At 41.8% G+C, this 26,161-nt stretch overlaps 2 non-coding genes across 2 annotated transcripts; both read left to right on the top strand.

The window, feature by feature from the left end:
- The first annotated feature begins 20,286 nt into the window (after positions 1-20,286).
- Positions 20,287-20,360, top strand: trnan-guu (transfer RNA asparagine (anticodon GUU)). The gene has a single exon. It is a non-coding gene; the product is annotated as a tRNA-Asn (tRNA).
- A 2,134-nt stretch (positions 20,361-22,494) lies between these two features.
- Positions 22,495-22,567, top strand: trnar-acg (transfer RNA arginine (anticodon ACG)). Its single transcript has one exon. It is a non-coding gene; the product is annotated as a tRNA-Arg (tRNA).
- The last annotated feature ends 3,594 nt before the right edge of the window (positions 22,568-26,161 follow it).

Below are 26,161 nucleotides of genomic sequence, written 5' to 3'. Positions count from 1 at the left end.
ACAGTAATGTAGTGACAGTTGCTACGAACCTTAAAATAATGCAACAATAATGTAGTAAGAGTGCCTACGAACCTCAAAATAATGTTACAGTGATGTCAGAAGAATTGCTAATGATCTCAAAATGATGCGACAGTGATTTAGTAAGAATTGCTAATGAACTCAAAATGATGCTAACAGTAATGGAGTGAACGTTTCGAATAACCTCAAAGTGATGCTGACAGTCATGTAGTAAGAGTTGCTACGGACCTCAAAATAATGCGACAGTGATGTCGGAAGAATTGCTAATGAATTCAAGATGATGCTAACAGTCATGTAGTGATAGTTGCTAAGAAACTCAGTGATGCTTACAGTAATGTAGGAAGAGTTTCCAACAACCTCAAATTTATGCTGACAGTCATTTAGTAAGAGTTGCTAATGAACTCAGTTCAATGCTACAGTTATGTCGTGAGAATTGCTCAACAACTCAAAATGATGCTAACAGTAATGTAGTGATTGCTGCTAATAAACTCAAAGTGATGCTGACAGTAATGTAGTAAGAGTTGCTACGAACCTTAAAATATTCCGACAGTGATGTCGGAAGAATTGCTAATGAACTCAAGATGATGCTAACAGTAATGGAGTGAAACTTTCGAATAACCTCAAAGTGATGCGGACAGTCTTGTAGTAAGAGATGCTACGAACCTCAAAATAATGCGACAGTGATGTCGTAAGAATTTCTCATGAACTCAAAATGATGCGACAGTGATGTCGTAAGAATTTCTCATGAACTCAAAATGATGCTAACAGTAATGGAGTGAACGTTTCGAATAACCTCAAAGTGATGCTGACAGTCTTGTACTAAGAGTTGCTACGAACCTCAAAATAATGCGACAGTAATGTAGTAAAAGTTGCTACGAACCTCAAAATATTGCGACAGTAATGTAGTAAAAGTTGCTACGAACCTCAAAATATTGCGACAGTGATGTCGGAAGAATTGCTAAAGATCTTAAAATGATGCGACAGTGATTTAGTAAGAATTGCTAATGAACTCAAAATGATGCTCACAGTAATGTAGTGATAGTTGCTAATCAACTCAGTCATGCTTACAGTAATGTAGTAAGAGTTGCTACTAACCTCAAAATAATGCGACAGTGATGTCGGAAGAATTGCTAATGATCTCAAAATATTGCAACAGTGATGTCGGAAGAATTGCTAATGAACTCAAGATGATGCTAACACTAATGTAGTGATAGTTGCTAAGAAACTCAGTGATGCTTACAGTAATGTAGTAAGAGTTTCGAACAACCTCAAAGTGATGCTGACAGTCATTTAGGAAGAGTTGCTAATGAACTCAATTCAATGCTACAGTGATGTCGTGAGAATTGCTCATGAACTCAAAATGATGCTAACAGTAATGTAGTGACAGTTGCTACGAACCTTAAAATAATGCAACAATAATGTAGTAAGAGTGCCTACGAACCTCAAAATAATGTTACAGTGATGTCAGAAGAATTGCTAATGATCTCAAAATGATGCGACAGTGATTTAGTAAGAATTGCTAATGAACTCAAAATGATGCTAACAGTAATGGAGTGAACGTTTCGAATAACCTCAAAGTGATGCTGACAGTCATGTACTAAGAGTTGCTACGGACCTCAAAATAATGCGACAGTGATGTCGGAAGAATTGCTAATGAATTCAAGATGATGCTAACAGTCATGTAGTGATAGTTGCTAAGAAACTCAGTGATGCTTACAGTAATGTAGGAAGAGTTTCCAACAACCTCAAATTTATGCTGACAGTCATTTAGTAAGAGTTGCTAATGAACTCAGTTCAATGCTACAGTTATGTCGTGAGAATTGCTCAACAACTCAAAATGATGCTAACAGTAATGTAGTGATTGCTGCTAATAAACTCAAAGTGATGCTGACAGTAATGTAGTAAGAGTTGCTATGAACCTTAAAATATTCCGACAGTGATGTCGGAAGAATTGCTAATGAACTCAAGATGATGCTAACAGTAATGGAGTGAAACTTTCGAATAACCTCAAAGTGATGCGGACAGTCTTGTAGTAAGAGTTGCTACGAACCTCAAAATAATGCGACAGTGATGTCGTAAGAATTTCTCATGAACTCAAAATGATGCGACAGTGATGTCGTAAGAATTTCTCATGAAGTCAAAATGATGCTAACAGTAATGGAGTGAACGTTTCGAATAACCTCAAAGTGATGCTGACAGTCTTGTACTAAGAGTTGCTACGAACCTCAAAATAATGCGACAGTGATGTCGGAAGAATTGCTAAAGATCTCAAAATGATGCGACAGTGAGTTCAGAAGAATTGGGAATGATCTCAAAATGATGCTAACAGTAATGGAGTGAACGTTTCGAATAACCTCAAACTCATGCTGACAGTCATGTACTAAGAGTTGCTACGAACCTCAAAATAATGCGACAGTAATGTAGTAAAAGTTGCTACGAACCTCAAAATATTGCCACAGTAATGTAGTAAAAGTTGCTACGAACCTCAAAATATTGCGACAGTGATGTCGGAAGAATTGCTAAAGATCTTAAAATGATGCGACAGTGATTTAGTAAGAATTGCTAATGAACTCAAAATGATGCTCACAGTAATGTAGTGATAGTTGCTAATCAACTCAGTCATGCTTACAGTAATGTCGTAAGTGTTTCGAATAACGTCAAAGTGATGCTGACAGTCATGTAGTAAGAGTTGCTACGAACCTCAAAATATTGCGACAGTGATGTCGGAAGAATTGCTAATGAACTCAAGATGATGCTAACAGTAATGTAGTGATAGTTGCTAAGAAACTCAGTGATGCTTACAGTAATGTAGTAAGAGTTTCGAACAACCTCAAAGTGATGCTGACAGTCATTTAGTAAGAGTTGCTAATGAACTCAATTTAATGCTACAGTGATGTCGTGAGAATTGCTCAACAACTCAAAATGATGCTAACAGTAATGGAGTGAACGTTTCGAATAACCTCAAAGTGATGCTGAAAGTCATGTACTAAGAGTTGCTATGAACCTCAAAATAATGCAACAGTAATGTAGTAAGAGTTGCTACGAACCTCAAAATATTGCGACAGTGATGTCGGAAGAATTGATAATGTGAACTCAAAATGATGCTAACAGTAATTTAGTGGTAATTGCTAATCAAGTCAGTGATGCTTACAGTAATGTAGTAAGTGTTTCGAACAACTTCAAAGTGATGCTGACAGTCATGTACTAAGAGTTGCTACGAATCTCAAAATAATGCGACAGTAATGTAGTAAAAGTTGCTACGAACCTCAAAATATTGCGACAGTGATGTCGGAAGAATTGCTAATGAACTCAAGATGATGCTAACAGTAATGGAGTGAAACTTTCGAATAACCTCAAAGTGATGCTGACAGTCATGTAGAAAGTGTTGCTACGAACCTCAAAATAATGCGACAGTAATGTAGAAAAAGTTGCTAGGAACCTCAAAATATTGCGACAGTGATGTCGGAAGAATTGCTAATGAACTTAAAATGATGCTAACAGTTATGTAGTTGTAGTTGCTAATCAAGTCAGTGATGCTTACAGTAATGTAGTAAGAGTTTCGAACAACCTCAAAGTGATGCTGACAGTCATGTCGTAAGAGTTGCTGCGAACCTTAAAATAATGCGACAGTGATGTTGGAAGAATTGCTAAAGATCTCAAAATGATGCGACAGTGATGTCAGAAGAATTGGTAATGAACTCAAGATGATGCAAACAGTAATGGAGTGAACGTTTCCAATAACCTCAAAGTGATGCTGACAGTAATGGAGTGAAACTTTCGAATAACCTCAAAGTGATGCTGACAGTCATGTAGTAAGTGTTGCTACGAACTTCAATATAATGCGACAGTAATGTAGTAAAAGATGCTACGAACCTCAAAATATTGCAACAGTGATGTCGGAAGAATCGCCAATGCACTCAAGATGATGCTAACAGTAATGTAGTGATAGTTGCTAAGAAACTCAGTGATGCTTACAGTAATGTAGTAAGAGTTTCGAACAACCTCAAAGTGATGCTGACAGTCATTTCGTAAGAGTTGCTAATGAACTCAATTCAATGCTACAGTGATGTCGTGAGAATTGCTCATGAACTCAAAATGATGCTAACAGTAATGTAGTGACAGTTGCTTCGAACCTTAAAATAATGCAACAATAATGTAGTAAGAGTCCCTACGAACCTCAAAATATTGCGACAGTGATGTCAGAAGAATTGCTAATGAACTCAAAATGATGCTAACAGTAATGTAGTGATAGTTGCTAATCAACTCAGTGATGCTTACAGTAATGTAGTAAGTGTTTCGAATAACCTCAAAGTGATGCTGACAGTCATGTAGTAAGTGTTGCTAATGAACTCAATTCAATGCTACAGTGATGTCGTGAGAATTGCTCATGAACTCAAAATGATGATAACAGGAATGTAGTGACAGTTGCTACGAACCTTAAAATAATGCAACAATAATGTAGTAAGAGTCCCTACGAACCTCAAAATAATGTTACAGTGATGTCAGAAGAATTGCTAATGATCTCAAAATGATGCGACAGTGATTTAGTAAGAATTGCTAATGAACTCAAAATGATGCTAACAGTAATGGAGTGAACGTTTCGAATAACCTCAAAGTGATGCTGACAGTCATGTACTAAGAGTTGCTACGGACCTCAAAATAATGCGACAGTAATGTAGTAAAAGTTGCTACGAACCTCAAAATATTGCGACAGTGATGTCGGAAGAATTGCTAATGAACTCAAAATGATGCTAACAGTAATGTAGTGATAGTTGCTCATCAACTCAGTGATGCTTACAGTAATGTAGTAAGTGTTTCGAATTACCTCAAATTGATGGTGACAGTCATGTAGTAAGAGTTGCTACGAACCTCAAAATAATGCGACAGTGATGTCAGAAGAATTGCTAAAGATCTAAAAATGATGCGACAGTGATTTAGTAAGAATTGCTAATGAACTCAAAATGATGCTAACAGTAATGTAGTGGTAGTTGCTCATCAAGTCAGTGATGCTTACAGTATTGTAGTAAGAGTTTCGAACAACCTCAAAGTGATGCTGACAGTCATGTACTAAGAGTTGCTACGAATCTCAAAATAATGCGACAGTAATGTAGTAAAAGTTGCTACGAACCTCAAAATATTGCGACAGTGATGTCGGAAGAATTGCTAATGAACTCAAGATGATGCTAACAGCAATGGAGGACGTTTCCAATAACCTCAAAGTGATGCTGACAGTCATGTACTAAGAGTTGCTACGAATCTCAAAATAATGCAACAGTAATGTAGTAAAAGTTGCTACGAACCTCAAAATATTGCGACAGTGATGTCGGAAGAATTGCTAATGAACTCAAGATGATGCTAACTGTAATGTAGTGATAGTTGCTAAGAAACTCAGTGATGCTTACAGTAATGTAGTAAGAGTTTCGAACAACCTCAAAGTGATGCTGACAGTCATTTAGGAAGAGTTGCTAATGAACTCAATTCAATGCTACAGTGATGTCGTGAGAATTGCTCATGAACTCAAAATGATGCGAACAGTAATGTAGTGACAGTTGCTACGAACCTTAAAATAATGCAACAATAATGTAGTAAGAGTCCCTACGAACCTCAAAATAATGTTACAGTGATGTCAGAAGAATTGCTAATGATCTCAAAATGATGCGACAGTGATTTAGTAAGAATTGCTAATGAACTCAAAATGATGCTAACAGTAATGGAGTGAACGTTTCGAATAACCTCAAAGTGATGCTGACAGTCATGTACTAAGAGTTGCTACGGACCTCAAAATAATGCGACAGTGATGTCGGAAGAATTGCTAATGAATTCAAGATGATGCTAACAGTCATGTAGTGATAGTTGCTAAGAAACTCAGTGATGCTTACAGTAATGTAGGAAGAGTTTCCAACAACCTCAAATTTATGCTGACAGTCATTTAGTAAGAGTTGCTAATGAACTCAGTTCAATGCTACAGTTATGTCGTGAGAATTGCTCAACAACTCAAAATGATGCTAACAGTAATGTAGTGATTGCTGCTAATAAACTCAAAGTGATGCTGACAGTAATGTAGTAAGAGTTGCTACGAACCTTAAAATATTCCGACAGTGATGTCGGAAGAATTGCTAATGAACTCAAGATGATGCTAACAGTAATGGAGTGAAACTTTCGAATAACCTCAAAGTGATGCGGACAGTCTTGTAGTAAGAGTTGCTACGAACCTCAAAATAATGCGACAGTGATGTCGTGAGAATTTCTCATGAACTCAAAATGATGCTAACAGTAATGGAGTGAACGTTTCGAATAACCTCAAAGTGATGCTGACAGTCTTGTACTAAGAGTTGCTACGAACCTCAAAATAATGCGACAGTGATGTCGGAAGAATTGCTAAAGATCTCAAAATGATGCGACAGTGAGTTCAGAAGAATTGGGAATGATCTCAAAATGATGCTAACAGTAATGGAGTGAACGTTTCGAATAACCTCAAACTCATGCTGACAGTCATGTACTAAGAGTTGCTACGAACCTCAAAATAATGCGACAGTAATGTAGTAAAAGTTGCTACGAACCTCAAAATATTGCGACAGTAATGTAGTAAAAGTTGCTCAGAACCTCAAAATATTGCGACAGTGATGTCGGAAGAATTGCTAAAGATCTTAAAATGATGCGACAGTGATTTAGTAAGAATTGCTAATGAACTCAAAATGATGCTCACAGTAATGTAGTGATAGTTGCTAATCAACTCAGTCATGCTTACAGTAATGTCGTAAGTGTTTCGAATAACGTCAAAGTGATGCTGACAGTCATGTAGTAAGAGTTGCTACGAACCTCAAAATATTGCGACAGTGATGTCGGAAGAATTGCTAATGAACTCAAGATGATGCTAACAGTAATGTAGTGATAGTTGCTAAGAAACTCAGTGATGCTTACAGTAATGTAGTAAGAGTTTCGAACAACCTCAAAGTGATGCTGACAGTCATTTAGTAAGAGTTGCTAATGAACTCAATTTAATGCTACAGTGATGTCGTGAGAATTGCTCAACAACTCAAAATGATGCTAACAGTAATGTAGTGATAGTTGCTAATAAACTCAAAGTGATGCTGAAAGTCATGTACTAAGAGTTGCTACGAACCTCAAAATAATGCAACAGTAATGTAGTAAGAGTTGCTACGAACCTCAAAATATTGCGACAGTGATGTCGGAAGAATTGATAATGTGAACTCAAAATGATGCTAACAGTAATTTAGTGGTAATTGCTAATCAAGTCAGTGATGCTTACAGTAATGTAGTAAGTGTTTCGAACAACCTCAAAGTGATGCTGACAGTCATGTACTAAGAGTTGCTACGAATCTCAAAATAATGCGACAGTAATGTAGTAAAAGTTGCTACGAACCTCAAAATATTGCGACAGTGATGTCGGAAGAATTGCTAATGAACTCAAGATGATGCTAACAGTAATGGAGTGAAACTTTCGAATAACCTCAAAGTGATGCTGACAGTCATGTAGTAAGTGTTGCTACGAACCTTAAAATAATGCGACAGTGATGTTGGAAGAATTGCTAAAGATCTCAAAATGATGCGACAGTGATGTCAGAAGAATTGGTAATGATCTCAAAATGATGCAAACAGTAATGGAGTGAACGTTTCCAATAACCTCAAAGTGATGCTGACAGTAATGGAGTGAAACTTTCGAATAACCTCAAAGTGATGCTGACAGTCATGTAGTAAGAATTGCTACGAACTTCAATATAATGCGACAGTAATGTAGTAAAAGATGCTACGAACCTCAAAATATTGCAACAGTGATGTCGGAAGAATTGCCAATGCACTCAAGATGATGCTAACAGTAATGTAGTGATAGTTGCTAAGAAACTCAGTGATGCTTACAGTAATGTAGTAAGAGTTTCGAACAACCTCAAAGTGATGCTGACAGTCATTTCGTAAGAGTTGCTAATGAACTCAATTCAATGCTACAGTGATGTCGTGAGAATTGCTCATGAACTCAAAATGATGCTAACAGTAATGTAGTGACAGTTGCTTCGAACCTTAAAATAATGCAACAATAATGTAGTAAGAGTCCCTACGAACCTCAAAATATTGCGACAGTGATGTCAGAAGAATTGCTAATGAACTCAAAATGATGCTAACAGTAATGTAGTGATAGTTGCTAATCAACTCAGTGATGCTTACAGTAATGTAGTAAGTGTTTCGAATAACCTCAAAGTGATGCTGACAGTCATGTAGTAAGTGTTGCTACGAACCTCAAAATAATGCGACAGTGATGTCAGAAGAATTGCTAAAGATCTAAAAATGATGCGACAGTGATTTAGTAAGAATTGCTAATGAACTCAAAATGATGCTAACAGTAATGGAGTGAAACTTTCGAATAACCTCAAAGTGATGCTGACAGTCATGTATTAAGTGTTGCTACAAACCTCAAAATAATGCAACAGTAATGTAGTAAAAGTTGCTACGAACCTCAAAATATTGCGACACTGATGTCGGAAGAATTGCTAATGAACTAAAAATGATGCTAACAGTAATGTAGTGGTAGTTGCTAATCAAGTCAGTGATGCTTACAGTATTGTAGTAAGAGTTTTGAACAACCTCAAAGTGATGCTGACAGTCATGTACTAAGAGTTGCTACGAATCTCAAAATAATGCGACAGTAATGTAGTAAAAGTTGCTACGAACCTCAAAATATTGCGACAGTGATGTCGGAAGAATTGCTAATGAACTCAAGATGATGCTAACAGTAATGTAGTGATAGTTGCTAAGAAACTCAGTGATGCTTACAGTAATGTAGTAAGAGTTTCGAACAACCTCAAAGTGATGCTGACAGTCATTTAGTAAGAGTTGCTAATGAACTCAATTCAATGCTACAGTGATGTCGTGAGAATTGCTCATGAACTCAAAATGATGCTAACAGTAATGTAGTGACAGTTGCTACGAACCTTAAAATAATGCAACAATAATGTAGTAAGAGTCCCTACGAACCTCAAAATAATGTTACAGTGATGTCAGAAGAATTGCTAATGATCTCAAAATGATGCGACAGTGATTTAGTAAGAATTGCTAATGAACTCAAAATGATGCTAACAGTAATGGAGTGAACGTTTCGAATAACCTCAAAGTGATGCTGACAGTCATGTACTAAGAGTTGCTACGGACCTCAAAATAATGCGACAGTAATGTAGTAAAAGTTGCTACGAACCTCAAAATATTGCGACAGTGATGTCGGAAGAATTGCTAATGAACTCAAAATGATGCTAACAGTAATGTAGTGATAGTTGCTCATCAACTCAGTGATGCTTACAGTAATGTAGTAAGTGTTTCGAACAACCTCAAAGTGATGCTGACAGTAATGTAGTAAGAGTTGCTACGAACTTTAAAATAATGCAACAATAATGTCGTAAGAGTTGCTTCGAACCTCAAAATAATGCGACAGTGATGTCAGAAGAATTGCTAAAGATCTAAAAATGATGCGACAGTGATTTAGTAAGAATTGCTAATGAACTCAAAATGATGCTAACAGTAATGGAGTGAAACTTTCGAATAACCTCAAAGTGATGCTGACAGTCATGTATTAAGTTTTGCGACAAACCTCAAAATAATGCGACAGTAATGTAGTAAAAGTTGCTACGAACCTCAAAATATTGCGACACTGATGTCGGAAGAATTGCTAATGAACTAAAAATGATGCTAACAGTAATGTAGTGGTAGTTGCTAATCAAGTCAGTGATGCTTACAGTATTGTAGTAAGAGTTTCGAACAACCTCAAAGTGATGCTGACAGTCATGTACTAAGAGTTGCTACGAATCTCAAAATAATGCGACAGTAATGTAGTAAAAGTTGCTACGAACCTCAAAATATTGCGACAGTGATGTCGTGAGAATTGCTCATGAACTCAAAATGATGCTAACAGTAATGTAGTGACAGTTGCTACGAACCTTAAAATAATGCAACAATAATGTAGTAAGAGTCCCTACGAACCTCAAAATAATGTTACAGTAATGTCAGAAGAATTGCTAATGATCTCAAAATGATGCGACAGTGATGTAGTAAGAATTGCTAATGAACTCAAAATGATGCTAACAGTAATGGAGTGAAACTTTCGAATAACCTCAAAGTGATGCTTACAGTCATGTAGTAAGTGTTGCTACGAACCTCAAAATAATGTGACAGTCATGTAGTAAAAGTTGCTACGAACCTCAAAATATTGCGACAGTGATGTCGGAAGAATTGCTAATGAACTCAAAATGATGCTAACAGTAATGTAGTGATAGTTGCTAATCAACTCAGTGATGCTTACAGTAATGTAGTAAGTGTTTCGAATAACCTCAAAGTGATGCTGACAGTCATGTCGTAAGAGTTGCTAATGAACTCAATATAATGCGACAGTAATGTAGTAAAACTTGCTACAAACCTCAAAATGATGTTGAAAGTGATGTCGTGAGAGTTGCTAGGAACCTCAAAATGATGCAGGGTGACTTTGTGGAAAGTCTTGCACTCCCAACACATTCATTCTCATGAATGCAGTGACAGGTCAGAGCCAAGGGAGCCTCCATGTCCACAGATGTCCACATGGCAGCTGGACTTCCTTTTTCACTCCTTCCCGTTCCTCCTGGTACTTTTTGGCCACCGTTTGTTTGATGGTCTGAAAATGACACCCAGAGTAAATCAATACATTGAAATTAGAGATGAAATAAACTGGAGATATCAACGACTGCTTTAGATCATTTCCACACAAACCTTTCTTGTTGGCAAACATATGAGGCTCAAGGACCTGAACCAGTTCCCTGAACCCTTCCCTCTCAACAGTGCTGAGGGGCTGGCAGTCCTTCAGGATGAAATTCAGCAGAGCCTCATCCAGCATCTGCTTCCTGGAAGCTGGATGGTTAAAGATGAAGGAGAGAAGAAATGAAGAGGAATTAATGATCAATGAAGCAACTGTGAGTCAGTTGGAGAGTGGCTGTATACCTGAGTTCATCCTGGTGGATCTGGGACTTCATTCTCATGCCTGGCCCCCATCATGCCTCAGCACTGAAGAGGTGCTTTTGTTGAGATGAGACGCTTCTGTCCAACAAGTGCGACATTCAACCAGCAGAAAAGAACAGGAGTGCTCAGCTAAAAGTTCCTTTCTTCATGGTGACTGGTGTTTCTTAGTCTTAGACCACCAGGTTTCCAATGAGGTGTATCGGATACGTTGTTGTGTGCCGCTGAAATCCGTCCAATTCCGGCGTTGTTTCCTGATGAAATATGTTTGCCTTAAAGCTCATTAAAGTGTTGAACCACAATATCGTTCACCATAACTGAGTCAACTTCAAGATAACCTACTTCTACATTCCAGTCCCGGCTGCTCCTGTTCTGCTGCAGTCCAGAAAACAACAACCCGATACAATTGGCGCTCCTTCCCACAGCTCCGGCCCGGATCCGCATGGTTCCGCTGACTGACTGTGAGACGCGCTCCCTCCAGAGTGGCACAGCCCGATGGGGGTGCTTATCTGGCACGGGGGCGTAAAACAGGTGCGACTGGAAAGCCTGGTTTATTCTGCGTCGAGGGAACGCGTTGCTCTGCAATACACCGCCGAACCGCTAGGGGGTGTGGCTTTGTCTTTGTATTGTTTACGGGGCTCTTGTCGGATTCCTTGGTTTTCTTCCGGTCACAGACAACAATTGTTGGCCATTTGTCAGTCTTTGTAGTGCCGCGAAGAGGCGTTGTAGAGGTGGTCGTACTTGAGCACCTCCTCGATCATCCTTTCTTCAGCTTGGTCCATTTTTTCTTGGAGCTTTCACCACAGAAACTTTGAAAATGGTGGTGTTGCTGTGCCGCGACTGAACCGGACATAACGTTCTGAGCGGGACCAATCACAGTCCTCGACGTTGACGTCACCACGCGTCGACGCGATGCGTAAGCAGGATTTTTTGGAGGCGCGTTTCAGGCTACGGCGTACGGTCTGCGACGACGGCGTAGGTACGAATACTACGCGACACAGAAGCATAAATCAGGCTTAAATCAGGCTTTATCGTCCAACAGGAAGTTAGCATGTCGGGGATGAGAAACGCTTATCGTCCAACAGGAAGTTAGCATGTCGGGGATGAGACACGCTTATCGTCCAACAGGAAGTTAGCATGTCGGGGATGAGACACGCTTATCGTCCAACAGGAAGTTAGCATGTCGGGGATGAGACACGCTTATCGTCCAACAGGAAGTTAGCATGTCGGGGATGAGACACGCTTATCGTCCAACAGGAAGTTAGCATGTCGGGGATGAGACACGCTTATCGTCCAACAGGAAGTTAGCATGTCGGGGATGAGACACGCTTATTGTCCAACAGGAAGTTAGCATGTCGGGGATGAGACACGCTTATTGTCCAACAGGAAGTTAGCATGTCGGGGATGAGACACGCTTATCGTCCAACAGGAAGTTAGCATGTCGGGGATGAGACACGCTTATCGTCCAACAGGAAGTTAGCATGTCGGGGATGAGACACGCTTATCGTCCAACAGGAAGTTAGCATGTCAGGGATGAGACACCCTGATAGTCCAACAGGAAGTTAGCATCTCCATGCTTCCCTTGACCAGAAGCCAGTGGGATCGTTCCATTCTGACATCTTGATTGACATTTGTCCTTCTCTTAGCTAAATAGCTGGCAATCATTTGAAAAAAACCTTGATTTACTTTTTCTATTTTGATCTTCAGCTCATTTGCATACTTTTGTTAAAATTCTCCCCTTTTTGTCTTTTTTTTCTGCTGTTTTTAGCACAAAGTCCACCTGGTGCCTAAAGACCAGTTCAGCATGGACTACGTTGAACCTTCAGTCCGCTGCATCAGCACCCATGGACGGTTGCCCCCTGACAGGAGGATTCTGGTGAGGAACATTAGTGGGACAGCGCTCTTGTTAGAACGGTTCTGATCCACCTTCCCTCCCCCTGTAGCTCCTCCTGTGTCCCCTCAGCGCTCTTGTTAGAACGGTTCTGATCCACCTTCCCTCCCCCTGTAGCTCCTCCTGTGTCCCCTCAGGCTCTTGTTAGAAGGGTTCTGATCCACCTTCCCTCCCCCTGTAGCTCCTCCTGTGTCCCCTCAGCGCTCTTGTTAGAACGGTTCTGATCCACCTTCCCTCCCCCTGTAGCTCCTCCTGTGTCCCCTCAGGCTCTTGTTAGAAGGGTTCTGATCCACCTTCCCTCCCCCTGTAGCTCCTCCTGTGTCCCCTCAGCGCTCTTGTTAGAACGGTTCTGATCCACCTTCCCTCCCCCTGTAGCTCCTCCTGTGTCCCCTCAGCGCTCTTGTTAGAACGGTTCTGATCCACCTTCCCTCCCCCTGTAGCTCCTCCTGTGCCCCCTCAGCGCTCTTGTTAGAACGGTTCTGATCCACCTTCCCTCCCCTGCAGCTCCTCCTGTGTCCCCCCAGCGCTCTTGTTAGAAGGGTTCTGATCCACCTTCCCTCCCCCTGTAGCTCCTCCTGTGTCCCCTCAGCGCTCTTGTTAGAACGGTTCTGATCCACCTTCCCTCCCCCTGTAGCTCCTCCTGTGTCCCCTCACGTTTCCAAACTCCCTCCAACTGGCTGGTGCTGAAGGAGGGCCAGAGCTCCTCCTGCAGGAGCCCATCCTGGCCTCCCCCGCTGCAGCTCCTCCACTGCCCTCCCACCAGAGAGATGAACCCCCTGGTTCAGAGGTGACAGACCACCTCTGGGAGCAGACAACAGGGACCACATCAGGCTGGACTCCGTGCAGGTACGGAGGCTGACGGCTGCTGAGTGAGTGAGTTTACGACGCTCCCACCACTGCTGCTGGATTGATTTAACACATCTGGAATATTTAGATTTATTCTGGGTCAACATCTGCATCTGTTGAAGTCCTCAGTCTCCATGCAGGTGGTGTTGTTCCAGATAAAAGGTCTCAATAACAGCATCACTCCAGGTGAAACCATTCCAAAGAAGGCTAAGTGGAGCTGGCATATCAGCCCCCAATGGAAGCCTGCTGCTGCTGCCAAGCTCTCCATGTCATCATGGAAAAGTTGATTGTTCAACTCAATGTTTTTCCCATTGGGAGGAGATTTGTTGTTCCACCATGAAGTCTTTTCTGGTGATGAGTTTGTGTGTTGTAGTAGCATGAAGATATCTTGTTATCATGATCAACTCATCTGGCCTGGTGGAAGAACGCTGCTGTGTTTGGATTCAGACGAGTCAAATCTGAACCAGGGACTTGTAGTTTTATCCTCGGTCTCCGGACTCATAAAATGGAGACCGGCCCAGTTTGACACTTTTGAACTCCTCCATGATGTTCAAATCTCATGACTGAGATTCGTGATTGCTCCTCTGCTGGACTGATACCCTCTCCCTTTCCTGACACGTATCTGCTGTTTCTACTCTGTGCCTCCTTCTCCTCTGTCAGGCCTGGACTTCTTCCTTCTGTCTCTCCAGGATTACGTCCTGGTGGTGCCTGAGAGCAGCTCCAGCTCCAGCTCCTTGAACCAAGAACCACTGGAGAAATCTGACCACTTCATCAGCAACTGTGGCCTCAACAGCTTTCATGTCAAGTCAGTGTCTCTCAGCCTGAGTTGGTCCATGTTCTGTATCCCTGAATGTTCTAGAGGAACTAAACTGGGCCTGACTGGGACGCTTCTGTCTGCTCAGATTTGGGTTGTGAATGCATTCAGATGTCATTTACAAGCATTGGAACTAAAGACCTGAGCCTCAAGAATATTTAGTTCTTGATTTACTTTCTCTTGCAGGGTTTCATTTTGTGCTAATTTTCTTTTTAAGATCTTTTTTGTTGTCCTTCCATTGAGCAAGTTTGGCTAAGAACCTTTTCCCCACTAAACTAATTTTCCTAAAATGTCTCGCTAACGTTTCCTTTTTCTCTGTCGTCCCTCTTGTCCTTGGTCTCCATTCTTTCTCAGCTCAGCTGTGTCTCTTGGGCTCTCTTCAACAAAGGCGCCCTGCCTTGTGCCTGCCATGAGGTTGGAGCTGAGAGTGACACCTGCGAGTCATTTGGTGGTCGGTGCCGCTGCAGGCCCCACGTGATTGGCCGAGACTTCTCCATGTGGGCCGCGGGTTGCTGGGGATTCCCCACTGCAGACGTGAGTGTCAGATTGGATGAATGATGAGTAATAAGGGCTTTTAATGATGAGTGAGAGGACGGACCAAACCAACCTGTCCAACCATCAGAGGACAGTTTGTTGTTCTAGTTTCAACTCTCACTACATTACTGTTAGCATCACTGAGTTTTATTAGGAACGATCACTACATTACTGTTAGCATCATTTTGAGATCATTAGCAATTCTTCCCACATCACTGTCGCATTATTTTGAGGTTCGTAGCAACGCTTATTACATTACTGTCAGCATCACTTTGAGGTTATTCGAAACTTTCACTCCATTACTGTTAGCATCATTTTGAGTTCATTCGTAATTCTTACTAAATCACTGTTGCATTATTTTAAGTTTCGTAGTAACTTTTACTACATTACTGTTAGCATCATTTTGAGTTTATTAGAAATTCATAGAAATTCTGGGGAAGTCGGCCCCCCCCCCCCCCCCGTTCTTCTGTGAGAAAATCCAGTAGTTGTCGCTCACTCCGAGGAAAAAAAAACAAATATTTTTAATACTTCATCTTTTGATTAATAAGACAATCTACAAATTCATTTAATTTCTGGATGTTTATTCTACCTACGAAGTGTCACCATTATAGATCGACCAATCAGCATTAAGAATATAAACAATGACTCAAACTAATGGCGGTCTGCTGACGTCACATCCGTCACAGAGGCTCACTCCTGCACTCAGAGGTGGCCTTTTAGTTCCATCACTTCACGCTATATTTACAGATTTATGATTGAGGGGAACAAACCACTCTGATGTCTGGGTTCATCAAGGATATCATTAAAGAAATCCTAACTATCTGACCAGTTAAATTGATCCTAACTGTTCTTCAGATATTGTGCTGGTAATGTCATGTAGTTTCTTTTCAAATGTAACTTTGTCGTTCTGATGTGTGTATTTTTACTGCTCCAACAAAGCTGTTCCTCTTCTGGGGAAATCAATCATTCAGGCAATCAATAACTGAGTGTCTCTGATGCTGTACTGTAGTATTGCAGTACAACAACACTCTGATCCTTCCTTTTCAAATGTTTTTATTGTGTTTCTCTCATCAGGTGTTCAAAATGATGACAATAAAAATCAATAATTGATATTCAGCTTTGTTTCAACAATAATAACTGATCAGAAATGAGGCCTGATGGCTGCAATAGCAGCTTTGTGCTGTTCAGTGACTCCTGCTATAAAAAGGAGTCAAGGCGGTCTTAAAGATGTGAAAATGTTCCAAAGATCCTTCTTCATGTTGGTCCTGAACAAGATTGGTGACAGGCCTTTTTTCAAAGGAGCTCCAAAAGGCTCACTTAACCCTTTGAGGCCTGGCTGAGACACGAGGCCTGTTGACCTTTGACCCTGTTGCTCTTTTGCTCTCATTGGCCTCTCCAGTGGATACAGACCTGAAACTTTATGAAATCCTAATCTGGTGGAATAATTCTAGAACCCCCTCCCAAACAGGAAGTAGCTTCAGGAAGGAGGTGGGGCTTCAAAGTTTTAAATATTGGTTTCTGGCAGAGGTGTGAACTCCTCCCAGAAATCTCATCTCATTTGGAGCAACTTTGACCAGTTATGATGCTTAAGTTAAAGACTTTACTGGACTTTGCCACGCCCTTTACGGACAGCAGAAAGGACTTAGGGGGGTCAAACCAGCACAGATGTGATCCTTCAAGAACAGAACAACACACTCAAATTTCAACTTCCTAGGTTCAAAGAGAAAAAACTATCCCCTTGTGAAACTGGGCAAAATCAGGGTCTTGGACTTCTGCACTCCGAGAGCCTTTTGGAGCAGAATTGAGGATCAAATCTGGGTTCTGGTGTTTGTACTTGGGCTACATCCACCAAACTTTACACACATAGTGTGATGCCCCAGAGTAGCATGTGCTGGGAATTTCAGCCATCTAGGTGCTAAGGGGCCCAAGCACGGTCCCGGGGCATCCACTAACCCTCAGGGGCTCCTCAAAGTCTGGCCCCTCTTCCCTGGTTTCATTTGAGCTGAAGCCACCAAAAGTCACACCAATGGTTGATGTCAGTGAGAGGACTGATTCTCACATTTTCAGCCATCCAGAAGTTACAGAGCTGAAACACAAGACCCCAAAGCCCCTTCCATGTTTGTTGCCAGAGATATCGTAGTCATGACTGTGCACCTCCTTTATGAAGAAAAACGAAACAACTACTGCTTTGGGGCTTGTGTTCAGGGGTATTATATTATATTATTATATTATATTATGTGTGTAAAGTTTGGTGGATGTAGCCGGATGGGCCGGTGTGAGCAGGCATTTCAAAATATATATTTCTGGTAAAAACGCAGGAACAGCGGTTAGTTTGTTTTTGTGTTAAAATGAGAAACAGACCCATCCAGTTGTAGTGCCACCACTCAGCGGCCGCCTTGCAGTCAGAAGCCATGAAGAATGTTGCCCAGTAAGAGGAAGGAGAAAGGAGGAGCCGAAAAAGAGAGACTCCCGAGAAGAAAAGCAGACGAATTTCCAAAACTCGACGCGTTCTTTCCAGGGCTGGACTGGGAAGAAGAGACGTCAGGTGTTGGAACGTGTAGTGGAAGAAGAAGGTCTCTGAGTAGTGAAAGAGTATCACTCTTTTAACATGGTTACTGTCTTCCATGTAGAATACTGCACTTTATTTTAATTTTTGAAACTTCAAAATGTGCGCATACATCCTCTGGTATGGCGTGTGCTTACACATATCGTGTAAATAACCATGGAGGGCTGCCAGGGATGAAAAATGCCAGGGCCATTTTTTGGTCCCAGTCCAGCCCTGCTTCTTAACCTGCTCACGGTGTCCTGTCAGCTGTCTTCCCTCAAGGAGGTGGCCAGTCTTGCTCTGGAGCAGTTTCAAAAATAGGCCTCAGCACACTGCCTCTGTGCCATGCCTCTCTCATGCTCCTCTACTCTTTGGTGCACATGCCTCCAGTCTGTCAGGCCTCTGATGAAGACACTTGGATCACTGGGCTTGCTAAAAGCAGGGCAAACAAAACAAAACAAAGCATGACGTTGACCACAATAAGTCAGCCACTTCCACGTCGTGCCGTCCGTTCTAACGAAGAGCCTCTGGACGACAGGGTTTATGGAATCTTGTTGAGGATGAAACTTTAAAAAATCAGTCCTCTGTGTGGAAGAAGGGCGACTAAAATAGTCTCCAACTGTCTGATCTGACTCCTCCACTTCCATTGCAACAGCATGGCTTGACTAAGAGAAAGAGAGAGAGCGGAGAGATTTCATTGGACGAGCCCAATGTCCTTCAAGAAAATCAACCAATGGGCCGCGTTTCGCGTCTCCGATACCGTTACGGTCGATTAAAAACTATACACTTTTGAAAAAAAAATTATGACAGTTATGGGCCGGCCCAAAGATGTGCATCGGCCAGATGGCCAGTCCAGCCCTGGGTTCACCCTTGATGGGTCACCAGTCCATCCCAGGACCAACACACACAGACAGACAACCATTCACACTCACAGTCATTTAGAGTGTCCAGGTAACCACTACCCTCTTGATGTCTTTGGACTGTGGGAGGAAGCTGGAGTACCAGAGAGAACCCACACAGAGACAGGGAGAACCTGCAGGAGGGGTGGAGATCGATGAGTCCTGGAGACGTTCAATAATGTCCACAACTTTGGCACCAGGAAGACAGCAGGTGATGGCTCCTGGGAGTTCAACTGACCTGATGATTGAACCACCAATCACAAGGATTTCAGCCTCCATTGTAAACAGAGAGTTTAGATGAGAGAGAACCTGCTGTCAGCCTCACCAGTCAGGGCAGTGGCAGAGGCAGCAGAGTTGAATGAAGCAGGACCACCTGGCAGGTCTCAGTGATGACATCACTGGCCTCAGTCCTCACCAGTGCTCTGCCTAGCAACAGGGACGATGGAGAGAAACCAGTAGAAGCACTCTGAGAGTTGGAGACAGCAGGAGAGAGACCACGACAGAGTCACCCATGGGAAACTGTTGGATCCACTCAGGACCGGCTGGACAGACACAGATCAAAGACAGAATTGATGATGTCATCAGGAGGCTTTGATGGTGTCTTTATTTGTACCTAGAATTCTGTCTTTGATCTCAGGAGGACATGAAAGAAACACAATTGAGGAAAGTAGAGGAGAACATTCAGCTTCATTAGAAACACTTGAACTGTTGAACAGTAGAATTTGTTTGAAACAGTTTACAACACTGAGTGACAGGATTGAAGAGGGAAGAGTTTTGTATTTTCAGTTTAATTCTAACTTTAAACTGGGCATGAACATTTTTAGTCGTTCATATTCTAACATACAGAGGAAGTCATGACATTCCCTTTTTTTTAACCTGTCCTGTTCAGGAAATGGAAATGGAAATTTAGCTGCTATGTTGAATCAGAAAAACCTTTTGAAGTCTACTTTTGCTTCAGTCAGAAAGTGGACTGTTGTTAACTCTCACAATGGTTGGTGATTGTGGAGGAAGACAAAATCCTTATGAACCTCTTTTTAACAGACACACATTTCTAAAAACACAGGTTCATTTTATTTTGTTCTTTTAGCAGAGGATGGTTTTGATCCATCGACCTCTGGGTTCTGGGCCCAGCACGCTTCCTCTGCACCACTCTGCTCTACCATTGATGGTGCCAGGAGGCCTAAAAACACAAAACACCAATTCAATCCAGGACCTTGGATCCTAAACTGAAACTCCATCACACGGTGGCTCTGCTGGGGCTCCCACAGGTGAGTGAGGCTGAGCTCCAGTCTGCTCTGAGGAGGCAGCAGACATCTGCACCACTCAGAGGTTTGGTTGGTGGCTTTGACAAAATCCCAACAAACTCAAACCCTGTTGAATCAGGAAGTTCTAGTTGAACTCTCATCCACGTCACATGACCAAGAAAACCTCCTCTTTCATTCAGACCAGAACAGACAAACATAGAAACATTGTTTCAGCTTCTGATCAAACAATAACATGTTCTTGATTGTTTGTCATGTTCTATTAATCAGACTGATGATCTCTGGATGTTCTAGGAGGGGGGTCTGTTTCTGATGAAGCCTGTTTGGTCTGGGGGGGTTAAGATGGTGGGGCTGTTTCAGTTCTAGTGCTGAAGGCTTTCACCATGACAGTCAGACTCTCCTCTGTCCTTCATGGTCCCTCAAATGTGCAGTGTGGACCTCACACACTGAATTTAGCCTGAAAACTCTTCATGAAAAGCAGGAGACTCAGAGTCTCTGTGGCGCAATTGGTCAGCGCGCTCGGCTGTTAACCGAGAGGCTGGTGGTTCGAGCCCACCCAGGGACGATGAACAGGCTCTACTGGTGCTTAGGAGTTGCTGCGTTAATGATCTGAATGTGGACGGACAGACTGACCCTCCACAGCAGACTCATGTGACAGATCTCTTGATGAGACGCTTCAGTGTTAAATTTAGTCGTCGTGTGTCATGCAGTGTTGAGGAGGCCTGCTGGCTGTGGGTAAAGTGGGGGCTCAGAGTTTGTGGAGTGGGCTCTGGAGTGAAGGGGGTCACTGTTTGGTTCTCAGATGCTCCAGCTCAGGTTAGCGAGGTGGTGGAGAAACCAGTGAGAGCTCTGCCAGCTGGAGCCTCTTGGGTCCTGGGAGGCTTCACTCCTGGAGGTGGAAATGATGAGGAGTTTTAAAATCTGCTCCTCTTTCACGCTGACTTGTTTTCTAGGGTTCCCTCTTTTATTCTCCTGGAGATCAAGAGGATCCTGCCATGTTTGTCCAGGAGACCCACAGCACAACAGTCAGTGAATGGGGATGCAGGCAGGCTTTTAATGGGGGTCATTTGAAGTCCCAAGTCCAGTTGGAGCAGAGGGTGGAGTTTGATTCTCCAGGAGTTTTTGTTGTTGTTTTTTTCACCAGTTTCTTTTGATTTGGAGGAAATCATTCCAGGTGTTTGAAAGAAGGTGAGAGCAACTTTGGAAAATGTTCAACTGGTGTTTTTAAATGTCTTTGCACCAACAAATGGTGGACAGGACAGCTTTTGAGACATTTTAATGCCACCGTTCAACAGTGAATCTGCTGGTTTCCTGTTTTTAGGAGCTGATGGGAGCTGCACAGAGAAGCTCTTTGAGACAGGAACCATTCAGAGCTCCACCCTGCTTCTTCCAGCAGGATCCACAGATCCACCAACACACCAGCTGTTTGATGTGTGGAGGCTTTTGACCAGGATTCCTAGACAGCACAGCTGGACTCACGCAACAGCTAACTTGTTAGCACCGACTAGACAGGAGCGCTTCTATGGTTTTACTCAGTGGTTCAATTTTTTAAGAGATGTCCCATTCAGCCTGTGGGTTTTAGTGATCACTCTTCAGTCTCCTGTTCTGTTTTATTAAAATATTCATTTAAAAGCTCCTGAGAGAGAGAGGGGGGGGGGACAGAGAGGGGGGGGAGAGAGAGGGAGAGAGAGAGAGAGGGAGAGAGAGAGAGAGAGAGAGAGATAGAGGGAGGGAGAGAGAGGGAGAGAGAGATAGAGGGAGGGAGAGAGAGAGAGGGTGGGAGGGAGGGAGAGAGAGAGAGAGAGGGTGGGAGGGAGGGAGAGAGAGGGAGGGAGGGAGAGAGAGATAGAGGGAGGGAGAGAGAGAGAGGATCAAACTGATCTCAAACTTGACTTCAAAATTCTGATTCTAATCATTTGTACTCCTTGATAGATTCATCACTACAGTGTCATAGAGGGTCCATTACTATTGCAGTATATTAAAGAATATAAGAACGAGGTTACCATCCATGGAAATATAGTATTTCATGTATTGCAGTATATTTTCAAAGATATAACACTTTAATTTTTTTTAATAAGAGAGGCTTTAATGTCTGTCTTTGATGTCTAAACTCTGACTCTGATGTCATTGGTGGTGACTGAACTCTACCCCCTGACAGACTGGGAAGGCTCCTATTGGTGATGTCATCATAAATACATGAAGGTCTTGTTTCAATGTTTTAACATTAAAGCTCATCTTAGTAAAACAATCAAGTTACCTGAACTAAGTTCTTGAAAAAAATGACTGTGACTGACTTAAATAAATCAAATCTACTTCAAAGTTCCTTCTATGGTCATAAGTCGGCCATTTTAAGTGTACTTGTAGTTCCAGAACATTCCAAGAGGAGATGATATGAATCATTTTGTTAGATGAACTCAGTTCCTCTGCTTTGATGTTGGTGGACCGAGGGGAGTTTGCCTGAACCTGCTTGGACCTGCTGGCTCCTGCTCAGTCCCTCACTCAGCCTCACTCAGCCTCAGCAGCACCGCTCCACTGAGGCCTGATTCAGGTTCCTAGCAACCAAATAGGAGGAGAGCTGAACCTTCTTGCTGGGAGGCCACAGTGCTGACCACTGCACCATTGTGTCCCCTGAAAATGCCACCACCTTGTTGGGCTTTTCTGTAACAGCAAGGACACATGAACATAGCAGCTTCTTCACAGGGCTGGTGGCGCAATGGATAACGCGTCTGACTACGGATCAGAAGATTCTAGGTTCAACTCCTGGCCAGCTCGCTTTGAACTTTATACTGAGAAGATGAAGTGAGAACCAGTGATCAAAGTCACTGAAGTCCTCCCAGGTTCCCTCCTTGTCTGCTGGAAACACGAACACATGAATGATCCTGCTGCCTCTCATGTTGAGCTGCACTCGACAGTGACAGCAGGAGAACAAAAATCCCAGTGTGTCATCAACATTTCCTGTCAAATCAATGATAGAAGCTGTTGAGTTTCTGGATCAGAACAAGGAGAAACCCACCCCTCACAGCCAGAAAAGCAATCTGTTATACGCTGTCAGATGCAGTGAGGCCTGCACGGATCTCTACATAGGGGAAACCAAACAGCCCCTCAACAAGCGCATGGCCCAACATAGAAGAGCCAACTCTGGAGGACAGGACTCAGCGGTTTTCCTCCACCTCAAGGAGGAAAGCCACTCCTTCCAGGACGACCATGTCCAAATCCCCGACAGAGAGGACAGATGGTTTGAAAGAGGAGTTAAAGAAGCCATCCACATCAGGATAGAGAAACCATCTTTGAACAGAGGAGGTGGACTGCGACATTTCCTTTCACCTATTTACAACCAAGTCCTTTCAAAACTTCCCCAAAGAGCTCAGCTGAAAGACCCATGTGGAACGGCTGATGCCAGCACAGCCCATTAGCATCTGAGTGGTCGGTGAAACTCCCTAACGACCACCCCTGAAACTCCCTGACACCTCACAACGACTGTCGTTTGGGGAGGCCAGGTGAGTCTCGGGAGGGTCGTTTCCACCACAATAGCACTGACCACTCCCACATAGGTTTATAAGCTGGAGTTTCCACACTCTTCACTAGAACTGAAGAAGCCTCTCGGATGAGAGGTGAAACGTCTTCAAGATAAACTTACGTCCAGTTGACCAGATTTTACTTCGCTTCGATCTACGATGACCTGGATGAATGAGAACCTACACATACATTACTGTCAGCATCATTTTGAGTTTATTAGCAATTCTTACGACATCACTGTCCCATCAGTTTGAGATCATTACCAATTCTTCTGACATCACTGTCGCATTATTTTGAGATCTTTAGCAATTCTCACGACATCACTGTAGCATTAAATTGAGTTCATTCGCAACTCTTACTACATGACTGTCAGCATCACTTTGAGGTTGTTCGAAACTCTTACTACATTACTGTAAGCATCACTGAGTTGATTAGCAACTATCACTACATTACTGTTAGCATCATGTTGAGTTCATTAGCAATTCTTACGACATCACTGTCCCATCAGTTTGAGATCATTACCAATTCTTCTGACATCACTGTCGCATTATTTTGAGATCTTTAGCAATTCTTCTGACATCACTGTCGCATTATTTTGAGGTTCAAAGCAACTCTTACTACTTTACTGTTGCATTATTTTAAGGTTCGTAGCAACTCTTACTACATTACTGTCAGCATCACTTTAACTTTATTAGCAACTATCACTACATTACTATTAGCATCATTTTGATGTTCGTAGCAACTCTTACTACATGACTGTCAGCATCACTTTGAGGTTGTTCGAAACTCTTACTACATTACTGTAAGCATCACTGAGTTAATTAGCAACTATCACTACATTACTGTTAGCATCATTTTGCGTTCATTAGTAATTCTTCCGACATCACTGTAGCAATATTTTGAGGTTCGTAGCAACTTTTACTACATTACTGTTGCATTATTAAAAGGTTCGTAGCAACTCTTACTACATTACTGTCAGCATCACTTTGAGTTTATTAGCAACTATCTCTACATTACTGTTCGCATCATTTTGAGTTTATCAGCAATTCTTACGACATCACTGTAGCATTAAATTGAGGTTCGTAGCAACTCTTACTTAATGACTGTCAGCATCACTTTGAGGTTGTTCGAAACTCTTACTACATTACTGTAAGCATCACTGAGTTTCTTAGCAACTATCACTACATTACTGTTAGCATCATCTTGAGTTCATTAGCAATTCTTCCGACATCACTGTCGCAATATTTTTAGGTTCGTAGCAACTTTTATTACATTACTGTCGCATCATTTTGAGTTCATTAGCAATTCTTACTAAATCACTGTCGCATCATTTTGAGATCTTTAGCAATTCTTCTGACATCACTGTCGCATTATTTTGAGGTTCGTAGCAACTCTTACTACATGACTGTCAGCATCACTTTGAGGTTGTTCGAAACAATTACTACATTACTGTAAGCATCACTGAGTTAATGAGCAACTATCACTACATTACTGTGAGCATCATTTTGAGTTCATTAGCAATTCTTCCGAAATCACTGTCGCAATATTTTGAGGTTCGTAGCAACTTTTACTACATTTCTGTCAGCATCACTTTGAGGTAATTCGAAACTTTCACTCCATTACTGTTAGCATCATTTTGAGTTCATTAGCAACTCTTACTACATGACTGTCAGCATCACTTTGAGGTTGTTCGAAACACTTACTACATTACTGAAAGCATCACTGAGTTAATTAGCAACTATCACTACATTACTGTTAGCATCATTTTGAGTTCATGAGCAATTCCTACGACATCACTGTCCCATCAGTTTGAGATCATTACCAATTCTTCTGACATCACTGTCGCATTATTTTGAGGTTCGAAGCAACTTTTACTACTTTACTGTTGCATTATTTTGAGGTTCATAGCAACTCCTACTACATGACTGTCAGCATCACTGAGTTTATTAGAAACTATCACTACATTACTGTTAGCATCATTTTGAGGTTAGAAGCAACTGTCACTACATGAGTGTCAGCATCACTTTGAGGTTGTTCGAAACTCTTACTACGAATCTAACAGTAATGGAGTGAAACTTTCGAATAACCTCAAAGTGATGCTGACAGTAATGTAGTAAGTGTTGCTACGAACCTCAAAATAATGCGACAGTAATGTAGTACAAGTTGCTTCGAACCTCAAAATATTGCGACAGTGATGTCGGAAGAATTGCTAATGAACTCAAGATGATGCTAACAGTAATGTAGTGATAGTTGCTAAGAAACTCAGTGATGATTCCAGTAATTTAGTGATACTTGCTAATAAAATCAAAGTGATGCTGACAGTAATGTAGTAAGAGTTGCTACGAACCTCAAAATATTGCGACAGTGATGTCGGAAGAATTGCTAATGAACTCAAAATGATGCTAACAGTAATGTAGTGATAGTTGCTAATCAACTCAGTGATGCTTACAGTAATGTAGTAAGTGTTTCAAATAACCTCAAAGTGATGCTGACAGTCATGTAGTAAGAGTTGCTACGAACCTCAAAATAAAGCGACAGTAATGTAGTAAAAGTTGCTACGAACCTCAAAATATTGCGACAGTGATGTCGGAAGAATTGCTAATGAACTCAAAATGATGCTAACAGTAATGGAGTGAACGTTTCGAATAACCTCAAAGTGATGCTGACAGTCTTGTACTAAGAGTTGCTATGAACCTCAAAATAATGCGACAGTGATGTCGGAAGAATTGCTAATGATCTCAAAATGATGCGACAGTGATGTAGTAAGAATTGCTAATGAACTCAAAATGATGCTACAGTGATGTCGTGAGAATTGCTCATAAACTCAAATAATGAAAACACTAATGTAGT

This window comes from Aulostomus chinensis, chromosome 1, assembly GCF_037954235.1.
Source record: "Aulostomus chinensis isolate RoL2024-O1b breed Wild chromosome 1, RoL_Achi_v1.0, whole genome shotgun sequence".
Lineage (NCBI taxonomy): Eukaryota > Metazoa > Chordata > Actinopteri > Syngnathiformes > Aulostomidae > Aulostomus > Aulostomus chinensis.
The sequence above is the reverse complement of the archived record's forward strand: the minus strand, read 5'-3'. Positions and strand labels throughout refer to the sequence as shown.